Source organism: Musca domestica, unplaced genomic scaffold, assembly GCF_030504385.1.
Source record: "Musca domestica strain aabys unplaced genomic scaffold, Musca_domestica.polishedcontigs.V.1.1 44, whole genome shotgun sequence".
NCBI lineage: Eukaryota > Metazoa > Arthropoda > Insecta > Diptera > Muscidae > Musca > Musca domestica.
Window position 1 is genome coordinate 5,782,857 of NW_026712334.1, and position 19,161 is coordinate 5,802,017.

Consider the following 19,161-nt stretch of genomic DNA (forward strand, 5'->3'; position numbering starts at 1 on the left):
AAAACGTCACTAGATTTTTAATGAGAAGTCTTCAAAGTTTGCAATGGAAAGATCTAAAGATGTTTCATGATCGTCCAGCGAGAAGTTCTACAGAATTCTCAGTTTTTAAGACCTTCTTCCTACATCAGAGAATGTGACTTGTAAGAAGAATCTATAACAGATCAGAATCAGATTTTCTACGAAGGTGATCTACAAATATTCCATGGCATAAAAGTTTCTTCGTGTTTTTCCCAAAATTTAAAACAAATAGTTTACTGTAGGGTAAGTAGGAAAGTTAACAGCAAAAGCAAATCAAAAGAAAAACACATCCGACAGCGGTAACCTAATCATTCAACAAGAGCACATCTCACTTTTGCGGGGCTAACTGTGCGTCAAGTTGAATTGTGCGCACGCGCTTTTGCTGCCCACTACAACTTGTTACCGCGCAGTCAGTTAGTTTGCTTGATCGCCTGTTTACTTTCTTGCTCCAGTGCCACAGCTCGATATCATGATACCCCAGCTGGTTTAACTGAGACATGCTCCGCAACAAGTTGATCCACAGAACAGAAATACTGTAGAGCCTGGTGAAAACGTTTTCATTTTGTTTTGTTCCGTTTAAGTGCGATTTGGGTTTCTTCCATATATGTGAGATGTGGTATTGTGTGTGGTGTGTTGCTATCTTTTGATTCTCTTTCTCTCATAAACAGGTGTTGTTATTACTCGACATCTTCTTCGTCGTGGTCTTCGTCATATAAAATATTTGTGAGAATTATATTTATGTCTGTTTATATTGTTAACGGTTTAATTTCATCTTCCGAAATGAAAAACGACAGCAACAGCAACCAGCAACAAGAACGCTGATCGTATTTTTGTTGTTGGATTTTGGTTTTTGTGAAAACCGTTACCAAAAGCCCGAAACGTGACGCAGACCATCAACATTACAGTCATCATCGTCATCGTCATCGGCATCATAGCCGTCGTCATGATTGGAATTACCTCCCATCCGAATTTTATGTTCAAAGTAAGAAAGCATGACAGTCGAAGACATGGAAGGGGATTTGCCTTCAAAAAGAGAGCAAAAACGAAAAAAAGACCGGGTTCTAATTTGTTAATACCATTGTTAATTAATTATTGTTGTTTGTTTTGTTTCGCTTTTTCTTTCTTTAATTGACTATAACCTAAATCACGAATTGCCTGTCAATGACAGGGTAAATTGTGCCACGTCACAAAGAATATTTGAATTATGTCAATTACATATGAAATGGGATTATTTTTTCAATTAGCTTTGTAGAGAACAGGTAGAAGCGGCGCCAAAGTAAAGTAAAAGCTCTAAGAGTTGAAACGTTTAAATTATATTATCAAATGTTGAGATTATTGGCTACAGCTGTCAACCGCTCCCCAAAATATTCCTCAAAATTGCATTATATAGTCATGTGTATTGAATCAGCATTTGATTATTTGAAATATTTTGAAGTTATCCACAAGGAACCCAAAATATTACACTTTAACTGACCGAGACTCAGAAGATACGGGCTAAACAAAAAAGGACCTATATAAAAGAGTTAAAATATAAAAGAGTAAAAACAAGTTTAACAAATAAACCAGTAAAGAAAGTCTTTAAATCGGGCGGGCCGACTTTACGATACCCTACACCACTTTGCCAAATACATAACAATTAAAAGTTTTTGTGGGAGAATTCAATCATACACGCTATGATTATAATTAAAATTTAAAGTTCAAATGACTAAATATGCCGAAGCATTTGTATCTTTTAAATTCGGACTTGTATTGCCCATTTGGTGCACAATTAATTTGAAATCGGATAAAGATATATATGGGAGCTATATCCAAATCTGAACCGATCTCGATAAAATTTGGCAAAGATATTTCTGAGCTGTATTTGATATATTTCCCTGAATATCCTTGTTACGGAGTGCATATTACGGCTGTGGGTAACAAATACAATAAATCGGATGAACAATATATATGGGAGCTATAACTATATCTGAACCGATCTTCAGCAAATTTGGCATACTACCTTCTAGACTCGTAAGTGCCAAATTCCATCCCATTTGGACAAATATTAGACGTTTGGTGCACAATAAATGGTAAATCGGACGAAGTTATATATGGGAGCTATATCCAAATCTGAACCGATCTCGATAAAATTTAGCAAAGGTATTTCTGAGCTGCATTTGATATATTTCCCAAATATTGTTGTTACAGAGTGCATATTACGGCTGCGGAGGACAAAAATAACAAATCGGATGAACAATATATATGGGAGCTATAGCTATATCTGAACCGATTTCGATAAAATTTGGCAAACTTTTTTTCAGGCCTAAATTGGTTGTATGTGCAAAATTCCATACTATTCGGGCTGATATTACACATTTGGTGCACAATAAAAGGCAAATCGGACGAAGATATATATGGGAGCTATATCTAAATTTTTACCGATTATCTCCAATTTCAATAGGGTTCGTCCTTGGGCCAAACAAATGTTGTTTGGAAAATTTCATCTCAATCGGATAATAAATATGACCTGCATTTTGTTCACAAGAATACATGGACAGACGGACGGATGGACGGACCCGACTTTCGGTATTTGATGGCTAAAATCATCAAAATACCGAAAGTCGGGGGGTACCGTTATATGAGGGCTATACGATATCGTGGACCTATATAGATAATTCACTTCCAAGGTATAAAGTTCTCACAAAGAACAGACGGACAGACGGACTGACATGCATAAATCAACTCAGAAAGTTATTCTATGCAGATCATCAAAAGGAACTATAGGTCTATCTCGTTTCCTTTTGCCTGCTACAAACAAATGCACAAAGACATAATACCTTGACCAAAGCAGTAAGTTCGGCCGGGCCGAAGTTTGAATACCCTCCACCATTTGGAACGAATTAGGACATTTTCAAAAAAAAAAATAACAACATTAAAAGTTCTGTTAAAATCTTTAAAATACCTAATATCGGAAGGTGTCGATATATGGGGAAATATACGATATCGTGGACCTATATAAACAAATCTATGTCTAGGGGTAAAGTACTCACAAAGAACTTCTTGTTAGAATTTAAGACTATTCCGCTTAAAAATATGGCTAAGATCATAAAAAACGAAATATTGGGGTGGGGGTGGGTACCGTTATATGGAGGCTATAGGATATCGTGGACCTATATAGATAAAATTATCTTCCAAGGAATAAAGTACCTACAAGGAACTCCTTGTGTTGGAAAATGTGCCTCAAATCATCAAAATCCCGAATATCGGGATACCGTTATATGGGGGATATACGATATTGTGGACCTGTATAGACAATTCCCTTTTAGAGGCTAAAGTGCTCACAAAGAACTCTTTGTGTAGAATTTCAGACAATTCCGTTAAAAAATGTGGCTAAAATCATCAAAATACCGAAAGTCGGGGGGTACCGTTATATGAGGGCTATACGATATCGTGGACCTATATAGATAATTCACTTCCAAGGTATAAAGTTCTCACAAAGAACTCCTTGTCTGGATTTTCAGACTATTCCATTTGGAAAATGTAGTTAGAATTATCAAAATACCGAATATCGGGGGTACCGTTATATGGGGGCTATACGATATCGTGAACCTATATAGACAATTCTCTTTTAGGGAGTAAAGTGCTGTAAAGTGATTTTCAGACTATTCCATTGGAAAATGTGGCTAAAATAATCAAAATACCGAATATCGGGGAGTAACGTTATATGGGGACTATACCATATCGTGGACCGATATAGACAGTTCTCTTTCAGGGACTAAAGGGCTCACAAAGAACCCCTCGTGTGGATTTTCATACTATTCCATTGGAAAATGTGGCCAAAATTATTAAAATACCGAATATCGGGGGGTACCGTTATATGGGGGCTATACGATATCGTGGACCGATATAGTCCATCTTCGAACTTGACCTTCCTGCAGACAAAAGATCAATGTGCAAAATTTAAAAAAAAAATCGTTTTGACTGTAGCGTGATTACAACAGACGGACGTACAGGGCTAAATCATCTTAGAATTTTACCCTGATCAAGAATATATATACTTTGTTGGGTCTAAAATGATTATTTCGATGAGTTACAAACGGAATGACGAACTTAATATACCCTCCATACTATGTATGGTGGAGGGTATAAAAATTATCTCTCGGCTTAGCCGACAGATTTATACCCTCAGCCAATGTTCGATTATTAAAATATATTTTGACTTGTGTTATGATTATTCAAATTGTTGACCTTCTATGCAGTAGATTCCGAAGTAAAGGGTCATATTGTTCATTTATTGTCTGATAAACCAACACATATGATATAAATAACATAAAACTTGAGATATGATATATGTGATAATTTTTAGAAAATGTTAAAATGTGCGTAAGGTACCAGGTATAGTCGAACGAAGCATTCCATTTTCATACTTCATGTAATACAGATAAATATACTGGAATGCAAAAATACAACTAAATTGAATCTTTATATCCAATTTTAATCGAAGTCATAAATTTCATATTCATCTCAGATTTCTGGATGAAAGCAATATTTAGACATAGCAAGTTGTAAAGATAAAAGTATTGCAAATTGTGCTCCTTTGTGGGTGAGGCGCCATAAGGGGTTCGCTGATATATGTCATCTTCACAACAGATCTTTTGTTAACAATAATTTTTGTATGTGTAAAATTTTCACAATATTCAACCCTATGTGGGCTCTGGTGTTGTGTAATAGATCTGTGTTAATGGAATACCATACCGATATATACAATCTTCACAACAGACCTTGGTCTAATAAAAATATTGTGATATGTCTAATTTGAAGAGAATTGGATGCTTTTTTCGGATTTTTAGATCTTTTTGGTTTTTCAAAACTTTCACCCTTTGTGGCGGAGGTACCAGAAAGAATATTCCGATCTCTACCATCTTAATAACATATCTTGTGTTGATGGAAATATTCAGATGTGCCAAGTCTAAATGGAATCGAATGGTAATTTCGCACTTAATGAGCTTAATGGATATCGAAAATGTCGACCTTTTGGGGGGGAGGTAACAGAAGGAGTGGACCTATATATATTTCATTTTAACACCAGATCGTAGGTTTATAAAAATATTGGAATGTGTGAAATTTGTAGACAATCGGACTCTTACATCAAATTTTATAAAATTTTATTTTATAAATTTATCAAAATCCTAATATGTGGGGGAGATATTTGATGATGTGAACCGATATTGTCCATTTTCGCACCTGACTTAGAACTGACGCAAATATTAGGATTTGCAAAGTTGGAGCAAATTCGGATTATCCTTTCTCTTTCTGTGCAATAACTTTTTTCTTTGAAAATATTGACAATTTTGTGGGGGAGGCACCAGAAGGAATGTACCGATATTGCCATTCTCCGAAATCGATCTAAGTTTTAAAATAATATTACGATGTACCAAGTCTGGATCAAATCGAATACTCCGTTCGGACGGACGAACATCGCAAGATCGACTCCAAATGTCCTGAAACGGATTTGGTCCAAAGAGACCTAGGGTCTAAAACCGTTATTTCGATGGGGCACGTTTTGGCTGTATCAAATGATATATACCCTCTCTAGCCACACGACTGAGGGTATAAAAAAAACAAGTAAGACAGCAAAGTTTGACCGAGCCAAACCTTCACTATTTCAAAAAAAAAAAAATCGTCAAAATGCCACTTAAATGAAGATGAAAATGCCACAGGGATGAATAAACTGCAAGCAACTTCAGACTGCTGTCATTTCTAAGCCACTCGTCCGTCAGCTGTTTAAATTATTCCAGTGACAGCTCATTATATTGTTTACAAGCGTACAAAAGAATTTTTGGGAGAATTTTACAGAAAAAAAAGTTATTCGTGATGGAATTCAAGCGTGATAGTGTGATTTCTTTATGTTTGGCTGGAAACCCCCCCAGTGGCTATCGTTGGAACACTCCAGCATTTAAATGTGAATAAATCTTTTGTGTCTCGTACCATCGCTCGTTGCCGTTATACTGGTAGCGTAGCCCAACGTCAAGGAAGTGGACGGAAGAAAACAGCAACATCAGCGGAAATAATTCGAAAAGTAAAGAAGCGACTTGATCGGAACCCGTTGTATTAAAGCCTTGGTGACGCAAACATTTTGGCCGCAGACCTTGGACATTCCAACAGGACTCAGCACCATCGCACTCAGCACGCGCTACCTAAGAATGGTTACAATATGAGGTTCCTCACTTAATTCCAGCGCACAGCAATCCGTTGGACTATTGGGTCGGGAGTATTTTGGAAAGAAAGTTTGGCACTAAAAAATACCAAAGTGTCGATCACCTCAAGCAAGCGCTTCACCGGGAATGGGCCAAAATACCGCACAGCAACATTCGGGCAGCGTATGACGGTTTCATTGGCATTTGAAGGCCATAATTCGTTCCATAGGTGACTATTTCCGACATTTTTTTCTTTCATTCAATAAACTTAAAAAAAAGTAAAAATTATGGCGTTTGACTTTGTTGCAGTTTTTTTTTATCTCACCCTGTATGGGGGCTATACGAAGACGTGCACCTGCATAATTTTTAGTCAATCGGTACTACAAGATTCCAAACTTCAAATACGAAATTGGATAATGATTAGCGACATGTAATTTGAAACAATACCGGTGAATAATGTTGCTAATATCATCAAAAACCGAATGAAGGGAGGAACCGTTGTAGGGGGTGGTTTATACCGACAATTCTCTTCCAGGGGTAAAGTATTCAGAAGAAGCACCCGGTGTAGATTTTGAGACAATTCCATTGAAAAATGTGGCTAAAATCATGAAAATACCGACTTTCGGAAGCTACCATTATATGGGGGATATACGTTATGGTGGACCCATATAGACAATTCTCTTCCAGGGAAGCAAACTACAGAAAAAGAACTCCTAATCCACACAGACTATTCTATTGACAAATTTGGCTACAATCATCAAAATACCGAATATCGCGAAGTACCGTTATATGTGAGCTATACGATATGATGGACCGATATAGCACATCTTCGAACTTGATCTGCCTGCTGACAAATGACAGATCAAATCAAGCTAATTTTTAGTTTACTCTGTTTATTCCATTTGAATCTAGCGTGAATACAACATACACACAGGGCTTAATCATCTTACCTTACGTTGCTTACTTGTTTCCGAATAACTTTAATCTATCCATCACTCTGTTACAAAATTTTAAGGACTAATTGCTTTGAAACTCATGTAGATGTGTCAGATTCCTCATTCATTTTCGCATTGTTTTGCAATCTTTCCTACTTGAATCTATTTCAACAAAGCTTAACAAGTATTCAATGGTTGTCAATTGACAAGTAGTACATTTAAAATTCAATCCCGTTAATATTCAAATAAGTTGTAGATTTCAACACAATTAAATTATAAATATAAATAAATAATTTTATTGCATACATGTTTTCGCCATAAATAACGGATGATTTATATTAAGACCCAAAAGCATATTTAAAATATATGTACATATAGCTGTTGAAAACATTCCAAAAGAGGAATGGCAATAACTATTGACATTGGTATCTCATACATACATATGCTCCATATTTCATGAAGAGACATATTTTACATTTAACAATATGCTTTATGTCGGCAGATAATTAAAATCCGCTCTTTAACCACCAGCAACAACAGCGAAGAAAAAACGAAACAACAATTGAAAATAATCCAGTCGTTATTATATTTATTTATGCTTTTGTTTAAGGTGATAATTTGCAACAACAACAAGAACAAAGAGCGGTTTGAACACAAAATTAATCAAATTACGATACAAAATAAAAAAAGAGCATTAAACATTAAAGTTATTATAATTATTTCATTAATTCCCAGTGATAAATACCAAGTGAAATAAGTCAACCACATGTGTGGGTGATTGCATGAGGTCCAAGATCATAGAGTTGATTGAGAAAGTATTTTGAATAAAGAATACCAGTCAAAATTAATAGAACTGTATTATATGTGATTGAACAATTTTTCTTAAATATATGATATAAAACAAGTAAGCAAAGGCTATAGTCGTGCGGGGCCGACTATGTTATACCCTACAACACTACAATATGTTAGAAGCCCCCTTATGTCCAAATCCATATTGGAAGATTTGGCATTTGAAATTAGAATTTTGACTAGGGACAGTTCCTCAATATTTAGTTGTTGTGGTCCATTTTACAGCTAAATATAATCCATTGGTCATCTAAAATGCTAGAATTCTTCCCTGTCTAAGATATTTTTCTACATTCGTCAATGAAATCAGCATAAAAAAACCAGAAGTTCGCCTTTTGTGTATTTCGGATATCGCCTGTATGTAATGCTGGTATTTTTTTACACAAAAGTAGTGGTCAATTCTACCCGCTGTCCTAAACTCTAACTTTATGCGAGATTTCGTGCCCTTTGGTTTCTATTTGTGACTATTATAACGGCTTCAAAATCAGGAAAATTTTTAGTTGTTGGTCCATTTCAACCCCTAAATTATTATGGACATCTTTGAAAACAATAGGCCAAGCCCTTCTGAGCCTAACCCCACCCTTGTGAAAATTTTCGTGAGGATCGAACGATATTTGCAATACTTTTATAATTTCCCCAACCTGTGTTGTAAGGTGGAAAAAAATTACAAAATATTATAAATTGAAAAAATCGCATGCGATCGTCGATTCGTCTATTTGCGATTTCGCCGGCATTAAAAATATTCGCGGTTAAATGGAAAATTTGACTTTTATTTATCACAAATGCTATGGTCTATTTACCCACTAAATATTACATCAAAATTTGAAGGCTTCTGCCCAGCCCTAAGTTCTAGCCCCATGCTAACTTCCGCGTCGATCTATATTTGCGACCTGTAGAGCAACTGCAAAATCAGGTAATTTTTCAGTATTTGTTCCATTTCAACCCCTAAATATTATGCTATCATCTCCAAAAGAAATAGGATTCTATTCTGACCCTAGCCCCACCTCCATTCTAAATATCGTAATATTGGGCCATAATTGCGACCTGTAGAGTGATTACAAATTAACATGGACAGACGGACAGACGGACATACATAGCTAGATCGACTCAGCTCGGCGAGATAGGAAGATCCATATATACTTTCCTATGTGGGAAACGAATATTTCGTAGTGTTACATAATTTTTGGCCCAATCAAACTTATAATACCCCCACACATAGTGTTGTAGGGTATAAAAACTGCAACAAAGTCATATGCCATCATATTTACATTTTTTTTAAATTTTATTGAATAAAAGCAAAAATGTCGGAAATAGCATTACATTTTGGAATATGTTCAGATCTGTTCGAATGACATGAATTATGATACTCAACCGGCCAATGAAACCGTCACACGCTGCCCGAATGTTGTTCAGCGGTATTTTGGCTCATTCCCGGCGAAGCGCTTGCTTGAGGTTATCGACACTTTGGTATTTTTTAGTTCCAACCTTGCTTTCCAAAATACTCCAGACACAGTAGTCCAACGGATTGGTATCCGCAGATTTTTGTGGCCATTGTGCGCTGAAAATGAAGCGAAGAACCCTATTTTGTAACCATTCTTGGGTGGTGCGTGCTGAGTACGATGGTGCTGAGTCCTGTTGGAATGTCCAAGGTCTGCGGCCAAAATGTTTGCGTGCCGAAGGCTTTAATACACCCCCAGAATATTTTCGGTACCCCCAATATTCGGTATTTTGATGATTTTAGCCACATTTTCTTATGGAATTGTCTGAAATTCCACACAAGGAGTCTCTTATAAATATTTCACCCCCTGAAAGAGAATTTTCTATATAGGTCCACGATATCGTATATCCCCCATATAACGGTACCCCCCGATATTCGCTATTTTGATGATTTTAGCTGCATTTTTCAACGGAATTGTCTGATAATCCACACAAGGAGTTCCTTGTTGGCACTTTATCCCTTGGAACAGAAATATCTATATAGGTCCACGATATCGTGTAGCCCCCATATAACGGTACCCCCCGATATTCGATATTTTGATGATTTTAGCCACATTTTTCAACGGATTTGTTTGAAAATCTACACAAGGAGTTCTTTGTGAGTACTTTACTCCCTGAGAGAGTTGTCTATATAAGTCCACAATATCGTATATCCCCCATATAACGGTACCCTCGATATTCGGGATTTTGATGATTTTAGCCATATTTTTCGATTAATACGAGCAAAGAGCGACCATCGGCTCTTATGGCGGCCCACACCATCACCATGGCGGGCGCTTGAGTTCTGGTGGCCAAACGAAGGTGCACATTTTCTGCTGACCTCTTTGGCATGTAAACACGATCATTTTGTTTGTTTACAAACTGCTGGACAAATAATGTTTTCTCATCGGAAGCCACCAAACCAAATTCGGCAGTTCACCACTTTCGGCCAAGCGAAGCAACTCTTTAACTCTTTTGAGTCTATTTTCTTTCTGTTGCGGTGTATGTTCTTGCTCTTTTAGGAATTTCAGTGGCTTTAACCCGAGCTCATTTTCAATATTTGCGAATGGATTATTGCGATATGTTCAGCTCACGAACCATTTTTCGGCCACTGCGACGCAAGTTTCGATCAAGTCACTTGTTTACTTTTCGAAGCATTTCTGCTGATGTTGCTGTTTTCTTCCGTCCACTTCCTTGACGTCGGACTACGCTACCAGTATCACCATAACGAGTGATGGTACGAGACACAAAAGATTTATTCACATTTAAATGCTGGAGTGCTCTAACGATAGCCATTTGTGGTTTTCCAGCCAAATATAAAGATATCACACTATCACGCTTGAATTTCATCACGAATAAGTTTTTTCTTGAAAATTCTTACAAATATGCTTTTGTACGCTTGTAAAAAATATAATGAGTTGTCACTGGAATAAATTTAACAGCTGTTGGACGAGTGGCTTAGAAGTGACAGCAGTCTAAAATATGTTGCAGTTTTTTCATCTTACCATACAGGGTGAGTAGCTATATCCAAATCTGAACGGATCTTAATAAAATTTGGCAAAGGTATTTCTGAGTTGTTTCAATATATTTCTCCGAATGTAGTTGTTACGGAGTACACATTACGGCTGTGGAGGACAAATTAAACATATATATGAGGGCCAAATTCCATTCGATTTGGACTAATATTACACATTTGGCTCACCATTAAAAGCAAATCGAAGGAAGATATATACGAGTGATATATCTATATTTTGATCGATTATCTCCGATTTCACTTGGCTTCCTCCTTGGACCAAGCAAATCATTTATGTCTGTGGGGCAATAGATGCGACTTGTACTTGGCTTACATGTACATGCCATAATCGGCTCAGAATCGACTGATTCTATGATGATTATAAAAAGGAACTATGGGTCTATTTCATTTTCATCTGCATGTTACAAACAAACCCCCAAAGAAATAATACCCTGACCACAGTGTGGTGTAGGGTATAACGATATGGACTCATAAATCCTCTTAACGACCTTCATAGAATCATATTTTGAGTCAATTTATGCCCGTTCGTTTATGTCCGTACGTCTGTCCATGTATTTTTGTAAGCAGAGAACAAGTCGCATTTAGAGTCCGATTGAGGTGATATCTTAAGCAAATAAATTGTTAAATCCAAGACCGAACCCTTTTGAAGTTGGTTACAATGGAAAACCAAATTCTATGGACACAGCTAGCAATTGTGTCAAATTCGATGAAAATCGGTTAAGCTACAGCTATAGCTAACAATGATTAGACGATACAACATATCAGATACCGCATAAAAATACCTTTGCTAGAATTTCTCGAGATCAGTTATGATTAAACATCTTCATATATTATATATATCTTCATCTGATTTTACGTGTATTCTCCACCAAATGTGTAATATAAGCCCGCATAGGATGGATTTTGATCGTGTAAGCTAATATATTGTATTTGATGAAAATCGGTTCAGATATGTGTCCTTTCTTTACTGCAATTCCCCTCCATTTCTTAAAATTGAACAAATTTGGCTCATCTTATTGCCTATGATATAATTAATTGGGCGCCACATTATAACTCAATTGGTTGTTAACAATTGAGGTACAATTTAAATTTTAAATATCATCCTAGGATCAAATTCAGAGATTTCTCGATTTTAGGATTGCGGTTATAACACTAGTGACCTTTTTTAATTTTTATTTTCCAATATATCCCAACATTCACCAATCAACATGTCGGTATCTTGCGTAAATCGAAAAATCAAACTATCTTTTTTACCCTCCACCATGGTACGGAGGGTACATTAAGATTGTTATTCCGGTTGTAACACCTCGAAATGTACATTTTAGAACCCACAAAGTATCAGATTAAAATTCTATGTCCGTCCGCGTGTGAAAATCACTCTAGCTTCCGAACAAAATGAAGTAGATTGATGCAGACCACGTCTTCGTGTAGTCCCCATATAACGGTACCTTCCGATATTCGGTATTTATTAGTCACCGGAATTGGTTCAAATTTGGTATTTGAAGTTCGTAAAGGATAATACAGCCTATGACAAAAAATTTTCTGTGCAGGTCCACGTCTTCGTATAGCCCAATATAACGGTACCTTCCGATATTCGGTGTTTTGACGATTTTGTCGACATTAGTCACCCAAATTGATTCAAATTTGGTATTTGAAGTTCGTAATGGATAATACAGCCTATGACAAAAAATGTTCTGTGCAGGTCCACGTCTTTGTATAGCCCCCATATAACGGTACCACCCGATATTCGGTATTTTAATGATTTTAGCGATATTATTTACCGGAATTGTTTCACATTTGGTATTTGGAGTTCGTAATTAATACTACAGCCTATGATTGTCCGTGCAGGTCAACGTCTTCGTATAGCCCCTATATAATGGTACATCCCGCTATCGGTATGTTCAACATTTTTGCGACATTATTCACAGGAATTGTTACAAAGTACGTATTTAAAGTTCGTAACGGGTACTACAGCCTATGACAAAAATATTCGTATGCAGGTTCACGTTTTGGTATTTCCCAATTATTATTAAGATTTAAACAAAATTTTTAACGGATTTTTTTTTTTTGAGAATTTCCAAATTCATTCCAAATGGTGGAGGGTATTCAAAGTTCGGCTCGGCCGAACTTACAGCTTTTTTACTTGGTTTAACTCACGCTTCATAATTATTTTACAAATAACAAAAATTATCATCTGAAATAAAAGTTTAAGAACATAAAGATATTGACATTCCTTCCTCTTTTTTTTTTGGATCAAAGTGGGTAGGAATAATGCAAGGATTAAATTGCAGATGCGTTCTGACTTAACGATTTCTGTATGTTTAATTTCATTAGGTTTTTCTGTTTCGTTACTTTTTTCATTCTCTGTTCACCATTAAAATATTTATGTATTCGCACCTTGTTAACACCAGTAAAATTGCACACAATTCTTTCCTCTTGTTTTTGTTCCAAAGCAGCACAGGAGCTTGTCGGAGGCACACACTCCGACAAAAAATGTAATCTTCAATTTGGTTTATATGAATTCTTAAATTGTTGTTTTATGTTTGGTTTTTTTACTTTTTTCGTTTTTTTTAACCAACGGTTGGGCGCAAATTCTTTGCCGTTTTTTGGGTTGCTTTTCTGATTCTCAATGGTCAGGTTAAAAAGCTGGAGTTTGGGTATATGGGTCGCTTGGTTTCTTGTTACTTCAAGCCACAGAAAAAAAATGTGTAACACTCACTCACGTCCACAATTTATGTTAGTTGTTGTTTTTGTTTTCTTTAGCTTTAATTCTTTAGAATTTTTATTTTATTCTTTCTACTCTCGGTCAATCACAAACAAAAAAATATTCTGGGCACACGACATCAAATGTGAGACTTAAACTCGCGCTTAGCTTTACTCCGCCACAACGAAAAACACAGACTGAATGAAGATGATGAAGAAACGAACACAGAATAGAACGGAAAGATAGTCGTTGTCTCGCGGAGCACTTGTTGTCCAACAATCCCCCACCCGAATGTATGGCGTGGTTCGCGGTTGGAGTTGCGATCGATTTGAGTCTGGAAAACCAAAAAAGAAATGCTTCTTTTGTACCACTTCTTTGTAGTGGATTTTTCTCTGTGCGCCGATGATGTTGTTGTTCGTCTTACACAAACAGAACATTAAACAACAACAACAACGACAACAACAGTACGAGCAAACTCAAAATGTCTTGAACAGCAGCGTTAAATAGAATAAGCCAAGCGCGCAAACGTGTTAACTGAACGAGCGACGAAGTTGAAATACACGCAGTTAAATGCGATACTTTCTTTGGCCTCGTATCTGTTGCTGGCTGTGGAACAAGTCTAACTGTTGCTTGTCGATTGTGCTACAAATGGCTAAATTGAAGACGAAGCGAGCGATGATGGTGGGTTTTATGATGGACGGGGGCAGGGGGTCGGTCGGACAACGATGCATGGTAGGTAGATCATGATGATCATACCACATGTAGCAGAATTGTAAAGAGTAAGTCGGCTGTTGCTTCTGCGTATTTGACGTCTCTGCCGTGAAGTCAGCTGTAGCTGCGGCGTCAGCAGCAGGTTTGCAACTGAAGAATGTATGAATAAACTGCGATTTTCCTAAACAACTCCTTTCTCCCGAGTTTTACCTAATGTCAAATTGGACAGTGGTTACAATCGAGTGGCTGTTTACAAAATCATAGAGAAACAATTCTTGGGGAACACCCTTTTTTCTGTGGTTGAGAGTCGTATTCTATGGTAAATAAAGATAATTTGTTTCATATAGTTCCACTTTTTCTACAATTCTCATATTAAGATATCGACGTCATATATAGGCTGCTTTCTAAGCCACTCGTCCGACAGCTGTTAAATTTTTTCCAGTAACAGCTCATTATATTGTTTAAAAGCGTACAATAGCATTTTGGTGAGAATTTTCCAGAAAAAACGTCATTCGTGATGGAATTTTATCGTGAAAGGGTGATTTCTTTATATTTGGCTTTAAAACAGCAAGTGGCTATCGCTAGGGCACTCCAGCATTTAAATGTGAATAAATCTTTTGTGTCTCGTGCCATCGCACGTTATCGTGATACTAGGTGTGTTTGGTTACCCTAAAATTTGTAACAAATGTTAAATCTTAACAAAGTTCTGCAAAAGAGAGCGGTTGGAGAGAGAAATGTTGACAGTTATTTCAGTGAGAGTTTGTAAATTCTTGCTGGACAAATTTCTTCTTGCAATCACTTGCAACTCTTCTTCTTCGCATTCAGCGACATTCAATCAGATGCTTTCTATTGTTTGTTTATTTCTTTTTATACCCTCCACCATACTATGGAGGGTATATTAATTTTGTCATTCCGTTTGTAACTGCTCGAAATACTCATGTCAGACCCAACAAAGTATATATATTCTTGATCAGCGTAAAATTCTAAGACGATTTTGCCATGTCTGTCTGTCTGTCTGTCTGTCCGTCTGTCTATCTTTCAAACAAATTGAGATAGAAGGCTAAAATTTTGCACACATATATATTTTGTCAGTAGGCAGGTTAAGTTCGTAAATGGGTCATGTAGGTCCAAGTTATCATATAGCCCCTATATAACGGTACCTCCCGATATTCGGTATTTTGATGATTTTAGCGACATTATTCACCGGAATTGTTTCAAATTTGGCATTTGAAGTTCGTAATAGATACTACAGCCTAAGACAGACAATTATCTGTTCTGGTCCACGTCTTCGTGTAGCCCCCATATAACGGTACCCCCCGATATTCGGTATTTTGATGATTTTAGCGACATTGTTTACCGGAATCGTTTCAAATTTGGTATTTGAAGTTCGTAATAGTTACTACTACATCCTAAGTCAAAAAATGAGCCATGTAAGTCCACGTCTTCATATAGCCCCCATAAAACGGTACCCCCGATATTCGTTATTTTGAATATTTTAGCGACATTATTTAACGGAATCGTTCCAAATTTGGTATTTGAAGTTCGTAATAGATACTGCAGCATAAAACAGAAAATGAACCATGTAGGTCCACGTCTTCGTATAGCCCTCATATAACGGTACCCCCCATATTCGGTATTTTGATGATTTTAAACAGATTTTTCTTCAAGTTTCGCATTTAAATATTGTAATAACTTATGACAAAAGTTGCCTGTACAGGTCCACGTCGTCGTATAAGCATTTGGTATTTTTAAGATTGAACAGAATTTTTAACGGATTTTATTTTTTTTTTTTTAGAAATTGCCAAATTTGTACCAAATGGTGGAGGGTATTTAAAGTTCGGCCCGGCCGAATTTACAGCTTTTTTACTTGTTGGGCTTTCAATTTGAAAATATTTTTTTGGAATTAGCAAAACTAATTGTTTTTGGAGAACAACTTTACAAAATGTGAAAAACGTAAATATAAATATGTAATCTATATATATAAATGTAAGTTGTGTTAGTTACTACGCTTATAACTCAAGATCCGCTGATCCGATTTTAACGATTCATACAAATTCGGAATTGTCTCTTTTCCGAAAAGGATAATATTAAAAAAATCGCGTAAAAATGTGATATATTAACATTTTCATTTTGACTTTTGAAATGTACAATAGTAATGTTTTATTTTGCATGATTTTTTTTCCATTTTGACTTACTTTTTTCTAATGTACATTAGTAGTGTTTTTTTTATATTTTTTTAATTCGAATATTAATACCAATTTATTTAATTGACTTGATTTCTTGAGAACTGAAATTGATGGCGGGTTGCATGGAAGTCAGTCAAATGATATAGAAATAACTTAACGCGGTTAGACCAATGTTAAAAGATAATTACTTTTTCAAAATCGCTAAAAAAACACGATAAAAGAGATCTCATGGCAAAAATTCTCAAATCGGGAAAAATCGAAAAAAAAATCAATGGAAATTGACTAGATATGGAAATAATCCATCCAATGAGAACTTAAAATGCAAAACTCATTGGGACTGCAACCAGCGAAATACCGAATATGAAGAGCACTGTTATATGCGAACTATATAAAATAGTGGAGCAAATTGAAAATTTGGAAAGAAAAGGATACATTTCCTCGGAAAATTCTTCCGAAACCTTAAAAGTAACCTTAACTCCCATGAAACGTTATACGGTGACTATGCGCTATCATCAGTAGTCAGTTTGGTTGGTACATAACAATCCCAAAAAGGGGGGGATCAAACGTTTTTAGGGTCCATTTTATATAGTTTAACCAAACACAAAGGGCCTCAAATATTTTGCTCTATACTTCGCAAAAGTTACCGTAGAGTTTTAAATTTTTCCTAGGGGTTTCATGAATAATCAGTTGTTCAAAATATATATCAGACTAGCTGAACCCGGTGCGCTTCGCTACCCCTTTTGATTTTATATGCATTCAAAATTTTATTTACGAATATATGTTGGTTAAAAAAAAGAAATTTTATAATTAAAAAAAAATTATTGCACTACTTTAATGCGTAAATATACAAAACCATTAGAAAAACGGTAACATGACATACATACACGAAGGGTTTGTCCTTCGGATTTATTTATTTCATAGCAAATACCAAGCGTGCAGTAAACTGCAATCTTTTGAAGTTGAGTGGTATTTCTGTTGCAATTAATGAATTCAAGATAGCAACATACTTCGCCGTAATAAGCGTATTTCAAATTAATTGTTGTGTTGTTTTTTAGTGTTAGCCTAAGGCGTTGTGGGTCAATGGTTCTTATTAAAATCATATCCCAATCTGATCCGATTTAAATATAATTTTAAAAAAAATACTTTTACACCAAATTCCGCCACACCTTTCATATTTCATTGAAATTGGTGCGTCAAATACGTGAAATCGGCCGAGAATATATATATGGGAGCTATATCCAAATCTTAACTAATTTCCAATTAATTTGTCACATTTATTATTGTAACCACACATATGTTAGCTATACCCAAACCTCAACTGTTTTCAATAAAATTTGGCAATTTTTTCTGGTGCCAGATTTCGTCTTTCTCGCTTTGGGTGCATCAAATATGTGAAATCGGCTGAGTATATATGTGGGAGCTATAATTAAATCCGAGCGTATTTGAATATAATTTGTCAAATTTATTTTTGTACCAAGTTTAGCCACTCATGCCGAATTTCATTGGAATCGGAAATACGTATCGTGTTTTGTGCATCAAATATGTGAAATCGGCGGAAAATATATATGGGAGCTATATCCAAATCTGAACCGATTTTAATATAATTTGACTAATTCATTTTCTAATCAAAATCCCGTTACATATTCCAAATTTCTTTGGAATCGAACATACATATCGTGCATGGTGCATAAAATACATGAAATCGGTCGAAAATATATATGAGAGCTATATCCAAATCTGAACCGATTTTACTATAATTTGACAAATGTATATTCGTTTTAATTTCCCCTACAGATTCCAAATTTCATTGAAATTAGAGATACATAGCGTGTTTGGTGCATCAAATACATGAAATCGGTCGAAAATATATATGGGAGCTATATCCAAATCTGAACCGATTTCAATATAATTTGAAAAATTCATTTTTGCTCCCGATTCCGTTACTTATTTTAAATTTCATTAAATTTGGACATACATATCTTATTTGGACCACCAAATACATGAAATCGGCCGAAAATATATATGGGAGCTATATCCAACTCTGAACCGATTTCAATATAATTTGGGAAATAAATTTTTTTTAGATAAAATCTATCACACGTTTCAAATTTCATTGAAATTGGGGATACATAGCGTGTTTGGTGCATCAAATGCTTGAAATCGGCCGAAAATATATATGGGAGCTATATCCAAATCTGAACCGATTTCAATATAATTTGACAAATTTATTTTCGGATCAAATCCAGTCACATATTCCAAATTTCATTGCAATCATAGCAAATACCAAGCGTGCAGTAAACTGCAATCTTTTGAAGATGAGTGGCATTTCTGTTGCAATTAATGAATTCGAGATAGCAACATACTTCGCCGTAATAAGCGTATTTCAAATTAATTGTTGTGTTGTTTTTTAGTGTTAGCCTAAGGCGTTGTGGGTCAATGGTTCTTATTAAAATCATATCCCAATCTGATACGATTTAAATATAATTTTAAAAAAATTACTTTTACACCAAATTCCGCCACACCTTTCATATTTCATTGAATTTAGTGCGTCAAATACGTGAAATCGGCCGAGAAT

The 19,161-nt window shown here is 35.7% G+C and overlaps 1 protein-coding gene across 2 annotated transcripts in view; it reads right to left on the minus strand.

Moving 5' to 3' along the window:
* Nucleotides 1-14,250, minus strand: part of LOC101892403 (uncharacterized) — a 114,191-nt gene extending 99,941 nt beyond the window's left edge. For both annotated transcript variants that reach the window (XM_011295893.3, XM_011295894.3), the window contains exon 1: nt 13,383-14,250. The gene's annotated coding sequence lies outside the window, so the exon portion shown is untranslated. The remainder of the gene's footprint in view (nt 1-13,382) is intronic.
* Between the last annotated feature and the right edge of the window lie 4,911 nt (nt 14,251-19,161).